Below are 16,548 nucleotides of genomic sequence, written 5' to 3'. Positions count from 1 at the left end.
GCATGCACGTGTGCCCCTTTTACCAACTGACTGACCGGAGGCGGCGGCGGCAGCAGCAGCAGAGGAATCGGCAGCGGGGGCAGCAGCAGCTGATCCCCCGAAGGTAAGTGGGGCGGAGGGACCCGGCGCAGCTGAGCCGGATCCGGAGGGGAAGCCCCCCGGGTCCCATATAGCTGAGCCGGTAGGGAGCCGCGCTACCGAGCCGCGCGGCGCGAACAGAGTGCACAAACAGGCGCGCTCTGTAAGAGCATGCCGGCGTTTGCGCAGGCGTTCGCGCTGGAGGGCGGGCCGGGAGGGCCCCGAGTGGGACTCCTGTAGGGGTAGGGCGTAGACACCTCACAGGTCTACAAACAGCAGCTTGTAGAATGGTGTCAACGAGGAGTGCTGCTAGGGCCTCTGCCCAGGGGGACAAGGCTACCCGGGGCAGGTCTGAGGCCTCCACCCAGACCGAGCCCATGGGGGAGCTGATGTCCCCCTACCTCCTGGCCTGTGGGGGATCCCCAGCAGGGCCGGGGGGGCAGAGATTGGGGGCCCCCACACCTGTCCGGCAGGTGCCCGTCTTAGGGCTCTGGAGGCGCAGGTGAGGGAGCTCCGGGAGGAGGTTAGCAGGCTGAGGGGGATCAGGGAGGCGGAGGAGGAAATTGACAGTTATTTCCTTTCCCTGCAGGCCCAGGCACCCAAGGAAGAAGCAGCCCAGGGAGTGCCCTCCGCAGCAGAGTGGCAGATGGTCACAGCCAGGACCGGAGCAGCTCGCAGTGAACCGGTACCAGCTTCTCCAGTCCGACTGGTGAACAGGTACGAGGCCCTGGCAACCCTGCAGGAGATGGAAGGGGAGGAGGAAACCCTTGGGCAAGAAGAAACACCACATTCTTCACACTCCGAACAGATCAAGAGATCCATGAGGACCCAGAGGAGGAGGCGACGAGTGCTCGTCATAGGCGACTCCATCCTGAGAGGTACGGAAGGACCCATCTGTCGCCAGGACCCCTCGGCACAAGAGGTATGCTGCCTCCCTGGAGCAAATATTCAGGATGTGACGGAGGTAATCCAGGCCAGGATCAAGCCCACCGATTACTACCCCATGGTCCTAGTCCATGTGGGTACTAATGATACGGCCAGGAGAACCCCCGATCACCTGATGGCGGACTACAGTGCTCTGGGTGGCGTGCTGAAGGAGTTCGGTGCACAGGTGGTTTTCTCTTCCAGCCTACCAGTGACCGGACGAGGAAGACGGCAGGAGAACTGCATCCGAGAAACCAACTGGCGGCTTCGGCAGTGGTGTCTCAAGGCAGGCTTCGGCTTCCTGCACAATGACCCGCACATCACGACGAGGGACATGCTCAGCTGGGATGGGCTTCACCTGTCCCCGAAAGGTAAGCGTGTGTTTTCTACTAGGTTGGCAGATCTCCTCCGGCGGGCTTTAAACTAGGCTTGTCGGGGGGGAGGGGAGTACGAGGGCAGGGGAAGCTGTGGACCACCAAACCAGGTGGCACCCACAAGGACAGCCCAGCCTGAAGAAGGAGAACATTGGGAACCTGAAAGCCATGGGAAGACCAGCACTACAGAACAGGTAAGAAACAAGAAGGTAAGAAACAATGGGCCCCTTGGGACTCAGAGCGGGGGGGCAGCAAAGGCACCAGTCGCAGGGCTCAAGTGCCTATATACTAATGCTAGGAGCATGGGGAACAAGCAGGATGAACTAGCGCTCCTGCTTGCACTAAACACCTATGACTTAGTGGGGCTAACAGAGACCTGGTGGGATTCATCCCATGACTGGGCGGTACATATTGAGGGCTATAGATTGGACTGAAAGGACAGGTCGGGGAAGAAAGGTGGGGGGTTGCACTTTATGTCAGTGAGCAATATACATCAACCCTCATCAAGACAGAATCCGAGGTTGAGGAAGTAGAAGGATTGTGGGTTAGGTTACATGGGGGGCAAGGAGAAAGGGATTTGGTGGTAGGGGTCTGCTACAGACCCCCACACCAAGGGAAAGAAATAGATGCGGGGCTCCTGAGGCAACTCTCGGAGACCATAAAAGCTAAAGAGGCGGTAGTCATGGGGGACCTAAACTACCCGGACATCTGCTGGGAGATGCAGACAGCAAAGTCCCACCGCTCACGCAAGTTTCTAACCTGTGTACAGGACCTCCACCTGACACAGGAGGTGCATGGTCCCACTAGGGGGAATGCCATACTGGATCTGGTATTGCCAACAGGGGATGACATGATAGGGGACCTCCAGATCAGTAGCCATTTGGGAGACAGTGATCACCTAATAATAGACTTCAACTTAAGACGTCGAGTGGGTAAGGAAACTAGTAGGGTGAAAGTGCTAGACTTTAGGAAAGCTGATCTCAATGCACTCAGGCGATTAGTCAAGGACGCACTGCAGAGTAGGAGTTTTGAAGGGATGGGTGCCCAAGAAGGGTGGCTGTGCCTTAAGGAAATGATCCTTCGGGCACAAAGCAAGACGATCCCCGAGCGAGGCAAAAAAAGGAAAGGGACCAGGAGGCTTCCATGGCTGACCAGAGAAATCCAGGGCAGCCTAAGGGCCAAAAGGGGAGCATATAAAAAGTGGAAACAGGGTGAGATCACTAAAGATGAATATACCTCCTCTGCTCGTGCTTGTAGGGAGGCAGTGAGGCGGGCCAAAGCTACCATGGAGCTGAGGATGGCAACCCAAGTAAAAGACAACAAGAAATTGTTTTTTAGATATATTGGGAGTAAAAGGAAGGCCCAGGGAGGAATAGGACCTCTGCTAAATGGGCAGAAACAATTGGTGACAGACAGGGGGGACAAGGCTGAACTCAACGAGTTCTTTGCCTCAGTGTTCCTAAGCGAGGGACATGACAAGTCTCTCACTGGGGTTGTAGAGAGGCAGCAGCAAAGTGCCAGACTGCCATGCGTAGATCCTGAGGTGGTGCAGAGTCACTTGGAAGAACTGGATGCCTTTAAGTCGGCAGGCCCAGGTGAGCTCCATCCGAGGGTGCTGAAGGCACTGGCCGACATCATTTCAGAGCCACTGGCGGGAATATTCGAACGCTCGTGGCGCACGGGCCAAGTCCCAGAGGATTGGAAAAGGGCTAAAGTGGTCCCCATTTTCAAGGATGGGAGGAAGGAGGACCTGGGCAACTATAGGCCAGTCAGTCTCACCTCCATCCTTGGTAAAGTCTTGGAAAAAATTATCAAGGCTCACATTTGTGAGAGCCCGGCAAGGCAAATTAGGCTGAGGGGAAACCAGCATGGGTTTGTGGCGGGCAGATCGTGCCTGACCAATCTAGTCTCCTTCTATGACCAGGTTACGAAACGCCTGGACACAGGAGGAGGGGTGGATGTCGTATACTTAGACTTCAGGAAGGCCTTCGATACGGTATCCCACCCCATACTGGTGAACAAGTTAAGAGGCTGTGATGTGGATGACTACACAGTCCGGTGGGTGGCGAATTGGCTAGAGGGTCGCACCCAAAGAGTCGTGGTGGATGGGTCGGTCTCGACCTGGAAGAGTGTGGGCAGTGGGGTCCCGCAGGGCTCGGTCCTTGGACCGATACTCTTTAATGTCTTCATCAGTGACTTGGACGAGGGAGTCAAATGTACTCTCTCCAAGTTTGCAGATGACACAAAGCTATGGGGAGAAGTGGACACGCTGGAGGGCAGGGAACAGCTGCAGGCAGACCTGGATAGGTTGGACAAGTGGGGAGAAAACAACAGGATGCTGTTCAACAAGGAGAAATGCAAAGTCCTGCACCTAGGGAGGAAAAATGTCCAGCACACCTACAGCCTAGGGAATGACCTGCTGGGTGGCACAGAAGTGGAAAGGGATCTTGGAGTCCTAGTGGACTCCAGGATGAACATGAGCCGGCAGTGTGACGAAGCCATCAGAAAAGCCAATGGCACTTTATCGTGCATCAGCAGATGCATGACGAATAGGTCCAGGGAGGTGATACTTCCCCTCTATCGGGCGCTGGTCAGACCGCAGTTGGAGTACTGCGTGCAATTCTGGGCGCCACACTTCAAGAAGGATGCGGATAACCTGGAGAGGGTCCAGAGAAGGGCAACTCGTATGGTCAAGGGCCTGCAGACTAAGCCCTATGAGGAGAGACTAGAGAAACTGGACCTTTCCAGCCTCCGCAAGAGAAGGTTGAGAAGCGACCTTGTGGCTGCCTTTAAGTTCATCATGGGGGCACAGAAGGGAATTGGTGAGGTTTTATTCACCAAGGCGCCCCCAGGGGTCAGAAGAAACAATGGCCATAAGCTAACAGAGAGCAGATTTAGATTGGACATTAGGAAGAACTTCTTCACAGTTAGAATGGCCAAGGTCTGGAACTGGCTCCCCAGGGAGGTGGTGCTCTCTCCTACCCTGGGGGTCTTCAAGAGGAGGTTAGATGAGCATCTAGCTGGGGTCATCTAGACCCAGCACTCTTTCCTGCTTATGCAGGGGGTCGGACTCGGTGATCTATTGAGGTCCCTTCCGACCCTAACATCTATGAATCTATGAATCTATGCTAACAAGTGCTAGCAACCAGCCAATTAGCAGCATATACAGTAGTATTTTGGGGTTGTTTTTTGTTCTGGTGTGGCTACCTGGCCAGTAAGAATTCAACTGAGACCAACAGACACTTGCCTAGACTAATCAACTGCAGGGGAGAGGGGTCTGGAATGTGGAACTGGCTACCAGTTCAACTTACTGGGGACAATCTCTTACTACTTTGTTTTTTGACCTGTGGGGTATTTTGCTTTGTTTTGTTTTTTAAGGAAGGGCCTGTCTTATTTTCCCTTAGTATTAGAGGAAGGTATAATTGCTTTTTTCCCCCCTTCCCTGCCTAGTTTATAGCTTTCTTATTTTATAAGCCAACCCAGCTGCTGATAGACAAATGACTCAAGGATTTAAGCAGGTTTCCTTCCTCCCACTGTGGGGATACTATAGGGGCCAGATTTTGACTACTCATTTTGCTTGTATTTTACCTATAAGCTAAACCATTCTGTATGATGTATGCCATTCAGCTATCAGAAAGTGTATTCTCCTTCCTTCCTTTTTTTGTATCCTTATGACAAGGTATTTAGCAGAATATGCAAGTTGCATTGAAATCAGACTCGCCATACTACAGGTGCTTCTGCTACGGCATCAAACTTGTGACCTCTTAGGGTGTTAACTGTGCACCTTAACACCCACACCACACCACAGCAACCCCATGTATGCTAATGAGACTATATTATAGAGAGCTGAATATCCTGTCTACACACCTTATTATGACATTAATAATAATATATATCCAGATCATAAATAAAAAGCAGGAGAATTCCCATCAAAGAAGTTTTCATCATAATTATAAATGGAGGTAGCCATTAGGGGTGTGTGAAGAGGGCCTTATTTGATTTGGATTTGGCCCGATTCAGGGACAGTGATTCAATTTGTTGATTTGGATCACTGTCCCTGATTCGATTTGGCTGAATCTGAAGATTTGATGCTGATTCAGAGAATCAGCGATTTGAACTTAGACACAGCTTTAAATGTTTTTTCTGCATACCTCGAGGTACCAGCATGGTTGTGAATGCTGTGATGGTGGGGTGGATGGAGCATCCCACAGGAGCGCAGGAGGGAGGCCCTACACGTGCTCAGCGGCAAACCCAGAAGTGGACCATTAGTACTTCCAGGGCCACCGCTGGGTTGCCCCCCCCCACCTGCCTGGCTTGGAGATCAGCCATGGGGGAGATCCCAGGTGCCCCCCCAGACCCAGGAGACACCAGTCACTGAACAAGAGAGGTGCACAGGGCCCCCCACATACTCCCCGGCAGACCCAGAAGTGGACCAGAAGAGCTTCTGGTCTACTTCTGGGTCTGCTGCCGAACACGCTGGGGAGCCCCCCATGCTTCTGTGGGACACTCCATGCACTCCAGGACCACAGCATTCATAAGCTGCCTGCTACCCAGAAGTACGTAGAAAAAAACTTTTAAAGCCGTCTATGTCTGAATTGCCGAATCTTTCCGAATCTCTCTGAATTGATTTGGAGGGTTATGATTTGATGCAGAGAGATTAAAGGGTCTACTGATTCTATTCAGATTTGTAGATTCAGTCACTGAATTGGGCCGAATTTCTGCTGAATCAAATCAGGGACTGAAGCTTCTCACAGCCCTAGTAGCCATAAGGGACTGGGGAGAGGAAAAATAAAAAGAAATCACTTAAAATATATTCTTAAACAACATATGTTTTGTATTTCCTCTATAATTCTAAGTGGAGCATTTTTCTTCCCAGACAGAAGGGGAATGGCAATATAGTAGTTTTGATTTAGTACTGGGACAATTGCAGATCCATCAGAGTTGTTCATTGCAGATCAAAACTTGCTTGTGCAATTTGTCACAATTATACAGTTTATTGGGGGGGAGGGGGGCATTTCTCATAGCCCTTTGGTAATCTACAAGCATGATAACGTCCACAAAACAAATGGCAAGTTACTAATTCCACCTCTTCACTTTTCTATGCCTGCCTCCCTAAGTACTTGCTGAATTCTAGCCAGAACATGCCTTCCCACCATAAAATCCATGAGAGAGGCAGTGCTAGAGGAAAAAATATTTTCAAGGATCCTCATTCAGAGCAGCTCTACTTTAGTTCCAGATGAAAGGGTTGTGAAGAGCAGGGTAGGGAAGTGGAATAGGGATTTGCAGGAAGCTAATATCATCCCTATGGAGGGTTTTTTTTTTTTTCTTTCTGGGTAGTACTGCTGAATTGGAATGGGAGATAAACTTAGGCATTATAATTTGCCACTGTTATATGAGCATAGGATACTGGACAATGTATGTGCTACTTTATGTGAATATTGTGTTCGCTGGAATCTTCTTTATGACATTCTAGGCAATAAAGAAGAATAAAAGGAATGAATAAAAAATAGCTGGAAGGATAAAATCTTGGATAAAGTCTTACTGTCATCATCCAAGCTTTATTTTTAGAATATCTTCCACAAGGCAAAAAAACTAAACAAGCAAAAATTTGTATGTGCTTTTTACAACAAATGGCTATAGTTACAGACAAAACACTCCATCATTTTACCGTGTAGTTTTAAATGCTTATTAAAAAAAAAAAGTCACTAGCATTTCTCTGTGGACTATGTAGTATAACTTATTGCAGACTACATGTTGATTAGTGACACAAGATCTTTCAAAGCTGTACCATATGCTCTGTGTGACCTGGTATAAATTGTTGTGGAAGTAATGATGCTTTTTTACAAGCTCATCTTTCACGGTTGTCCAGGGATTCTGATATTTGCTAGAATTTGAAAACCACCTTCTTCTAGTCTTACACAGTCATACTTGAAAAATCATCTGCCATACTATTTTCTAGAATTTGGCAGCATCCTCTTAAAAAAGGCAGGGGGAGGAAAGGCGGGGGGGGGGGGGGGCACTTTTGCCCCACCCAGTGGCCCTACCTAAACTGACAGCTTTACTTCTCTTTACAGTTACTTGTCCTCCCTTGATCTGCTGGGTGAATATGCTACTGAAAACTGAACAAAGGCAGCAGCTCCCCCCTGTTGCTAACATTAGTATATTAAGCTATCATTATCATCAATGACACTGCCATCTGTAATGTGCTGTGGGGCAAACACAGAGAGTGCCAGCAGCTTCAGCACCACCGGCAGATGCTTCATCACGTAAGAAGATACATGAAGCCAAAATATTCTATACTTGAAGCCAAACACTTGAATGAGAGAAAAGGAAGTGGGGAGGGAGAGGACAATCAGGAAAGAGCTGTCCATGCTCCTCATCAAAGCACAAGAGTAATTGTAAAAGTGTACAAGGAAGCTCTGATTATTGAAACTGTCCTACTTCATCTTAAGGAATAACAGGCATAAAACAGGAGTCTTAATTTTATTCTATTTCACTCAGAACTCTGAATGACTGGCTCTTATTCTTTCCTTTTATCTTTTGCGTTCTCTCCCATGCAGTTTATAGAAATTAGTTCCACATAAAAATTAACAAGTAAAAGTTGTTGCCCTTCTCCCCTCCACCCCAACCCCCCCCTCCTTCAGTAATCCCTGTACTTGCTGGTAGGGAAGGGCAAAAAAGGCAGCTTTGGTTCTCCCTTTCTGTGTATATATAGCCTCATCTTATTCTCCCTGTCCCAGAGCTATGGCCCTTCTGTGTCATTAAGACCTATAAGAAATAGACTTCACTTCTTGCTTTCTAGCTGCACCTATAAGGGACAAGTTTTGAAAAGTGGTAACTGCATTTTACATACAAATAGACAGGAACTCTTGTCTACTCTGTGCTCTTTTTTTTAATTGAGCGTTATCATTCAGAGATTTGAAATGATTACACAGAATTCAATCAACTCTACTATTTTCTTACAGTATATAAGATTCTATTTGGAAGAGATCCTCAAATGCAAAAGAGCAATGATTTATTATTACTAAAATGTATCTTGTAGTAGCACTTAGAGGCCTCATCCAAAGACCAAGGCATCTGTGTGTTAGGTACTGTATAATCATATAGTATGTAACAGCTCGTCATAAATAGGGCACTTTCCTAAAAGGAGAGTAAGAGTTGGGGCAGTGCAATGTCGCAGTCAAACACTGTCTCAGTAGTCTATCAGCACAAGTACTAACCCCACTAATTTTGACAGGGCCATCTTTGGTATAAACGGTGAGAGACTTGATCCTAGCAGATGGTTCTTTACTCCTCTGTTCTGATTTCTAAAAGAAATACCTTGTATTTTATAGTGTAAGGGAACAGCATGGAGTAACATGAAAATCACTTCATAAATATTTATAATTTACTAAAATGTTATTTAAATGTGTTACTGAGTTAAAAAAAAAAATCCTTCTTTATTCCTGACATCTGTATCAGGTTGAACCACTGAACTAATGTGCAGTGCATATGTTCTTAACACACTTTTCAGAATCATTTTCTATAGTATGATTTTGGTTTTTGCCCAAAAGTGGTCAGTTTCCATTTTATATTTTTAAGTGCATGTGATCTATTTCATATAAACTGTTTTCCTGAATAACTTCTTAGTTCACAGGACTTACTACATAAAGCCACACATTAACAATAGATAATCCTAAGGATTCTGATAGTATTAGCTGATCTTTCATTATTTGAATCCTTATCTTAAATAAAATAGAAAATGGTAGTGACTTGACTGAAACTGTCCAGTTTAACACCATGTAGCTTTCTTTGCCTTCAGAGCTCGTGTTTGCTCACTATGCCCTCAAGTTAATGGAAAATTATTTTCTTTTCTCCTCACAGTGGCATTCTGGTGAACTCAACGAAGTACAATGGGTAGTCCATGTTCAGAATGTCCTCACCACTTTCCCAATTCAGAAAGTTCAAATAGCCCACTTAAGCATAATCTTTAAGGAGTAAGTAAAACCTTTTGAGAAGTACATATTACCAGAGTTAAAAAAATAGTGTTTTCTTCTATAACTTGTGTATCCACATTCTACATGAAACTAAAGCAGTTTATTTCTTCAAATGTAAGATACGGAATTTAGCTCCATTTTATTCAGTTCCTGAACTGGTATTGTTCAGTCCATTTGCAATGTTATGATTATCAAAGTATTGATAGGGAGAGCATTTTTAACATCATCTGATCACTATATGTATTCTGTTACTTGAATTGTCACTTTCCTCAAAAGTAAAGAAGATGTTGTAAAATTAATTTATTGAGTTACACAGCTAACTTTGAGTGGACTGGAACCAGATTCAGAATGGAGGGCTGTTCTCCATCACTAATGTATATCTATAGACTTGTATTTCAGGTTGTCACATGTTACACCGGTCACTGCCTTTATATTAACTCAATTGTTTTAGGACACAAGTCAGCAAACTACAGCCTGCAAGCTGGATCTGCTCTGTGGATACACTGGATCTGACCCTTGGACCCAGGAGAGCTTCAGCAATGTTTGTTGGACCAGGATTTCAGTGGCAGGGGCTTTATACACATCTTACCATGGCTGGGCAGTGGTGAGTTTCACCCATGCCACAGCTGGGCAGCAGGAAAAAAAGGCAGTTGGGGCTAATCCTGGCTGTAGCCTGCCTCTGGTCAGAGTGAAGTCATTTTGGTTTTCCATTGCAATAAGGTTGCTGTCCACTATTTTAAAGCATTGCATGAGTGCTGTCCTAACCCCAGGATTGAAGGTTGCCTAACCCTGTCCATTGTGAACATTCTCCTGACCATTTTTCAGGAGCAGGTTTTGCCAAAGAAATTTGATATTTTGACAGAGAAATAGCTCTGGCAGTCAGCTAGCAGGGCATTTTACCACATGATACAATTCTTTCCTACACTGACTCCCTGTCCAAAATAAACACTAAATATCTTTAACGTATCCTCAGAGAGGATGTTGCTTTTTCTGTGTTTTCTCTTCTACTGAAGGTTTTCTGCATCACTGCCTGTATTTCATCATGCAGGAGAGTATTCTATGATGAATTTCTTGACAGCATCTGATATTGCTGCTTCCTTGTTCAAAGAAAGGGGGGAAAACATAATAGAAAAAAAAGAAAAAGTGTTCCAAAAGAGTTAAATTAGTTCAAATTATTCTAAACTCACCACATTTGTCCAAGGCAAATTCCAGGGGGTTTGTCAATTTTAATTAGAAATGGCACAATGATTGTGCACAATGTAGCAGATTATCAGGGCTACTTGTTAAATTATTAAAGGCTGGCTAAGCTTCAGAATGAAGTTAGCGTCCAAATTAGCAAATGTGATAGTTTATAGTTTATGCTCACAAAAATAATTGCTTTCCTTCCTCCTCCCGCAGACTGTTTTTTATCTGCAAAAACTACCAAGCCTGTAAATCTCCAGCTAATTTCTGTGAATTATATCTAGCTTCATAACAATACAACTGAGTGAAATGCCATGCCCTTTTATTTGTCTCTATCTCATTTTGATGTTGCTTACTTCTTTGCTATATTCATAACTTCCCTTTGCTACAGTGTATCATGCTTTTACCTCGGCAGGGCATATATCATAGAATCCCGAAAACTAGGGTTGACTAAAGAAAACTGGATGCTGAGAGGGTGCGTCTACAAATTCAAGAATGTGCTTTTGCTAGCGTGCATTATATTTAGTACGTGCACTTTAATGCATATTATCTTATTTTAATGCTAATTAAATTGTCACAAAAAAGTGCTCATTAGCTAATTCTCATTAAAATAGGCTAATGTACATTACCTAAAGTGCATTAATGAAGGTGTAGACGCACCCTCTAATGTGAGGTACTAACTAAATGTGAATTATGCTGCCCAAATACACAGTGGTGAAAGCACGTGCTTTTTTACTGATCTGTTTAGTAGCCTAGTTTTACTGTGCATTAGCATATTAGTAGTTTTTTTCCATGATGCTCTAATGCATGGTAAAATAGGCTACTTTGCATTAAAGTGCACATGTAGACGCACCAAGTATGTGGCAAGCAGGCAGAAAAAATAGCTTATGAAAGCCCCGTGTAAGGAAAGTAATACAATATATGGTTAGGAACAGGTTCTCAAACTATTGTCTTGGAGGTACCAGCTGGACACTTGGTATTATTTCTTCTTTTTAATTTCAATGGCTAATTAGCTTTAAAAATAGCTAAGCATGGATGAGAGAAGAAAGATTGTTCAGCAGCTAATTTCTGGACCAGCATAGCAGTGTAGGAACTTTGAAAACCCACACCAGAGTCTTGGCTGTCACACGTTTATTGTACAATGTTGGGCAAATCACTTAATCCTTTAGCGGCTCACCTATTCCATTTCTATAAAATGAGGACAACAGTTCTTCCCTTTTTTGTGCAATTGTTGAGAGAATAAAAAGACTGTGAGGTACTTAGATACTTTTGTAAGTGAGGTCAGGTTAATATCTTAGATTGATACATTAAATATTTTCTTATGTTTCCATACAAATGACCGTATTTACCTGAATCCAGGATGACTTCAAATTAAAATGACCCTACACCTCCAATAATTAGATTCTAGATATGAAAAATGTATACATTTGTTATAATTTTCCATGTATAGAATCCAATTATTTGACAGTCATCTTATATCCCACCGCCCAACACCATTGCAGCACGGCAAGCAGCAGCAGGGGCAGGTTGGGGGATAGGCCCCCATGGTTCCTGTTCCCATACCACATTTTGCCCCATTTCACTTGCCCCACTCCCACCTGCCCCCATCCAGGCCTGCACCTTTTGGCACCTGCTCCTCCCTGCAGTGCGGGCACCATCTGGCACCTGTTCCCACCACCACTTGCCTCATCTCCTGCTTCCCCCCCCACAGTACCTGCTACCCCCTCAATCCTGTGTCTCCCAGTGCCTGTCCCCACCTCCAGCTTGCCCTTGGTTGCCCCATCTTGTTGCTTGCCCCCTGTGCTTCCCTTCTCAACCCCCTCTACTCCTTATGCCCCTCGCTGTCACCGTTTACTGCTGCAGCTCTGGTTTGAGCTGTGGACTCTCTCTGGCCTGGGGTATGTGTGGCCTCCAGCCCCTGCACAACCATGCAGCAGTGATTGCAGAGTTCAGGCCCCAGCCCTGGACTCAGGGCCAGAGTCAGAGACAAAGCTGCTGTTCCCACTTGTACTCAAATCTGAGACGAGGGCCTTCCCCTCCCTCATTTTGAATCAGAAAAAAGCCTTGTCTTAGATTTGAGTAAATATGGTATACCTTTAACATCTAAAGGTATCTCTTGCGTTTGGGAATAGGAAAAGAGTGTGTTTTCTGCACAGTCAGTAAGATATGGTAGGTAGCCCCTGAGACAGTATGCCATTTAAAATATAGTTCATCATGAGAAAGGTTGAGCACCTCTGCTTCAATATGTCAGATATACTTTTATTTCTGTTAACTCAAGATACAAACACATCTACCTTTAAAAAAAGTTCATCACTCAATAAACGTTTGAGTGAAATGAGTTTCATCAAAGTCACTTTCAAAGTCTTTTGGGCAATTACATTTGATACTTTGTTTTGCACTCATTCATCTAATTTTTGTCACCTTCAAATCAAGTGTCTTCCTAGACAAATAATTACATGTTCCATAAACTCACTAGACCTTGGATTGTGTTTATTAATGCAAGAAACTTTCTAATTTCTATCCATACGATGCCAGTCCCATATTCTGAAGGAAAAACAGTTGAGACAATGAATATCTATCATTATGTGTGACTTGCCAGAGGAAAACACCTCCTCAAACACCCACACACCTGTATGAAACCCCTTTAGCTATGTGACAGGAACAGAAGTCAAGATTCAATTCCCATGTCATTACATTTCAAACCCAGCCAGTCTATTGATTATCTGATCTCCATTGACACCCCTTGGGCACAATAAACACAGCCTAAAAATTTGTCAGCCCTGATACATTATAAAATACATCTTCACTCTTTGGAATGATGTAATCATTTCACATCTATCACTTGTTCAGTGTCCAGGTGTTTTGCAGAGGTCAAATCATTTCAAGCATTTTAGATGTGATCTACTGGAAACTGCATTCACTCTTTTTTTTTTTTCCAAAAACACCTGAAGCACTGTGGTAATCATGGTGGCTTTATCAAAATGACACAATCTTCACTATTATATTCTGCCTAGATATGAAGCCTTCTAAAGCAAACTTGATTAAGTAATTAACCTTTTATAACGAATCATTTAAATAGACAGTATCCCTCCTGAAAGACTGCTATTTGTAATGTAATCTATGAACAGCACTGTACCTAGGGAAGCAATATTTCTACTCTAAGTAGCACAAAATAAGCACAAAATGACAAAATAGGAGTTTCAAACCTGTTAGCTGAATAAAACAAAGGAATACATCAGTTTAACTGGTTCTCCAACTACTTTAAACTGCTCCATGGTACAAATAAACTATTAACTTGACTTAATTACTGGTAAAATCAAGTTTATGGATACTTTGTAAAGCAGAGAGTGAACTGGTGCATCCGGCCTTAACACTTTAAAAGGCTGAAATGTAAAATATTGTCCAGAAATAACAACACTTACTGTTCATATTCTTTCGAAATGCTGATTTTGTCTGTGTTTGTCATATTTATTTCATGAAAGGCCAAGTGTTTTATTTGCAAACAACAAATTTTATTAAATGCAAAAATGTAGACATCATGCCCACCACAAAGAAAGACTTTCTTTCCTTTTAAGAAAGATCTATTTGCTGACTTCATTTGAAGAACTGAATAAAAGTCTTTGAAGAGCCCTTAATAGGGATTGTAGGAGCTTGTTTATTCTTATTTTATTGACTGAAAAATATCCTGAGGTCAGGACCCCCAGAAAGATTTATTTCAAATTACGATAACCTTCATTTTTGAACAAATACATGTGCATGCACTAGACAATGTGCTTTTTCTTTTCTCAGCACTGTATTAACAATGAGCCACTCTTGAAGAGGCTTGGCTTTGAAGAAATAAAAGCATTTCTATATTGTGCGCACATTCTTCTGCTGAATATTTACATTTTCCTTGATTATCTGACTATCTGAGGCACAAATAGAGAGGTAATAAATCCACAAAGACAAGGTAGATGTGGAGCTGCACAGACCAGGGAATGGGGGACTTTCCTTCTAACCCTTACTGTGAAGAGTAAAATCTAACTTGAAAAACATTTGCTGTTACAAAGTTTGAGTACTGCACATAAAAGCTAGCTTCCTAAATTCACAGTGTTCTTTTTGCCCCTTATCAATGCAGACAAGTGACACATCTTGCACCACCATAAGGTAAGAATGTCATATCCACAATCCCTCCCTATTCTGATCTCTGAGTTACCAGTAGGCACTAAGTTCATGGGTTGCATCCAGATGAGCACGGTCATGTGGTATATGATGCTGCAAACATGTTTGCAGCACCACATACTGCACAGTCTGGAGTTCTCCGCACTGCAAGGGCATGCTGCCTGAGTGTGCACTGCTCCATTTTTTTCCCCCACTTTTTTTTTGATCCCTGGATATCCAGGGGCCAAAAAAAAAAAAAAAATAAAAAACCCGGGAAAAAAGACCCAAAGCAGTGCACACTCAGGCAGCATGCACTGCTAAAAAAAGGAGCTGGGCTGCTCAGAGCCGTGGTCAGCTGCCAGCCAAGAATCACCATGGCTGAACCTCTGGGAGGCCGCCATGACCCAGGTAAGGTTGCTGGAGCCAGCACAGTGCTGGCCTCAGCCTCCCCTATGCCACTTGGGCCAACTTGCACCAAAGCGCAAGTGGCATAGGCATTTCCTGGGGACAAGAAGTGGCAGTGCAAGGTGTGCCACTGCAACTTGTCCCCAGAGGACCAAACATCCACACACATCTGGACGCACTCATAGGAACCAGCTGTTTTATCAGGCATGCCACAAATTACCCATACCCTCTCTGAGTGCCACTCCCATCCCTTTCCCCTACCAAATCAGTTTCTCTGCTTTCTGTTCCCTAACCTGTGCTTCTGTCCAATCTGCTGTTCTGCTCCCTGCACTATCTGCTATTGAATTGCCTGTCCCCTCTCTGGTCTGTTGTGTGCCACAAATGGAGGCTGCTCATGTGGCACATGGCTTTAAACTGTGGAGATGTGGATGTCTCACAACATAGTCATGTTCTGTTCCAAATTAAAATTACCCCAAACAGTTTCTATTTTTATAATAGAACTCAGCAATGTTCCAAATGTATGAGAATTCTTCACAAGTCACAATATATTACGCTATTTAACATTTCTTTTAACCTGCCTATACAGAGAGCATAGGGAAAGGGGAAGGTAAGGCAATAGGAAATATTTACACCACAATATGATTTTCTAGTATTTTGACTTTCAAAATAAAAGCAATGTTGACCTTAGAAAATTATCAGATTGTTTTTAGTCTGTATGTGCTGTTGGTAAAACAACACTTGCTTATCTCTGCCTATAGCAGCTTAAGCATTTATACTTAGAAAGTGAGCAAAGTGCTTGCATCCATATTGCCTAATGCACGTGATCTCGTACATTCAGTAAATAAAATGTAGTGATTGCCATTAAAAGGTCAATATTTACTTTCAGTTATTATATTAGGAGCAAGTTACCAAAGGCTATCCTTCAGTTTGTATAGAAAATCACATGCAGAGCAAGCCAAAGGCTTTCATTACCTTCAGTGAATTTTAGATCAGACTTTATGCAGTACTGCATGTATCAGTGTTTTTAAGTATATGCCACATTTACTCAAATCTAAGATGACCTTGAATTTAAGATGACCCCCCAATAATTAGATTCTATGCATGGAAAATTTATACATTTGTTATAATGTCCCATGTATAGAATCTAATTACTGTAGGGTCATCTTTAATATATCCCTCCCACCACTGCAGGTGGAAGTGATATGGGGAGTTCAAGCAGTTTGCCCCCTGCTTTTTTCTGCCCCCTCACAGCCTTGGGATCCTCTCCATCAGTCACTGCTCCCCACTTCTTCCCCAGCCTCCGCTACCTCCTTCCCCAGCTTCTGTTTCTCCCTCCCTCCAGCCTCTGCTATCCACTTTCCCCATCTTTGCTCCCTCTCCCACAGCCTCTTCCCCCTACCCCCTCCCTCCTTACCCTTGTTCCACAGCAGCAGGCTCTGTCCATGTTCTTGCCTGGGAAACTGAGCACC

At 44.3% G+C, this 16,548-nt stretch overlaps 1 long non-coding RNA gene across 1 annotated transcript; it reads left to right on the top strand.

Moving 5' to 3' along the window:
• The first annotated feature begins 234 nt into the window (after positions 1-234).
• Positions 235-14,249, top strand: LOC132249348 (uncharacterized). The gene is made up of 3 exons (XR_009460777.1): positions 235-1,000; positions 1,207-1,373; positions 7,451-14,249. It is a non-coding gene; the product is annotated as an uncharacterized LOC132249348 (long non-coding RNA).
• The last annotated feature ends 2,299 nt before the right edge of the window (positions 14,250-16,548 follow it).

Source organism: Alligator mississippiensis, chromosome 3, assembly GCF_030867095.1.
Source record: "Alligator mississippiensis isolate rAllMis1 chromosome 3, rAllMis1, whole genome shotgun sequence".
Taxonomy (NCBI): domain Eukaryota; kingdom Metazoa; phylum Chordata; order Crocodylia; family Alligatoridae; genus Alligator; species Alligator mississippiensis.
The sequence above is the reverse complement of the archived record's forward strand: the minus strand, read 5'-3'. Positions and strand labels throughout refer to the sequence as shown.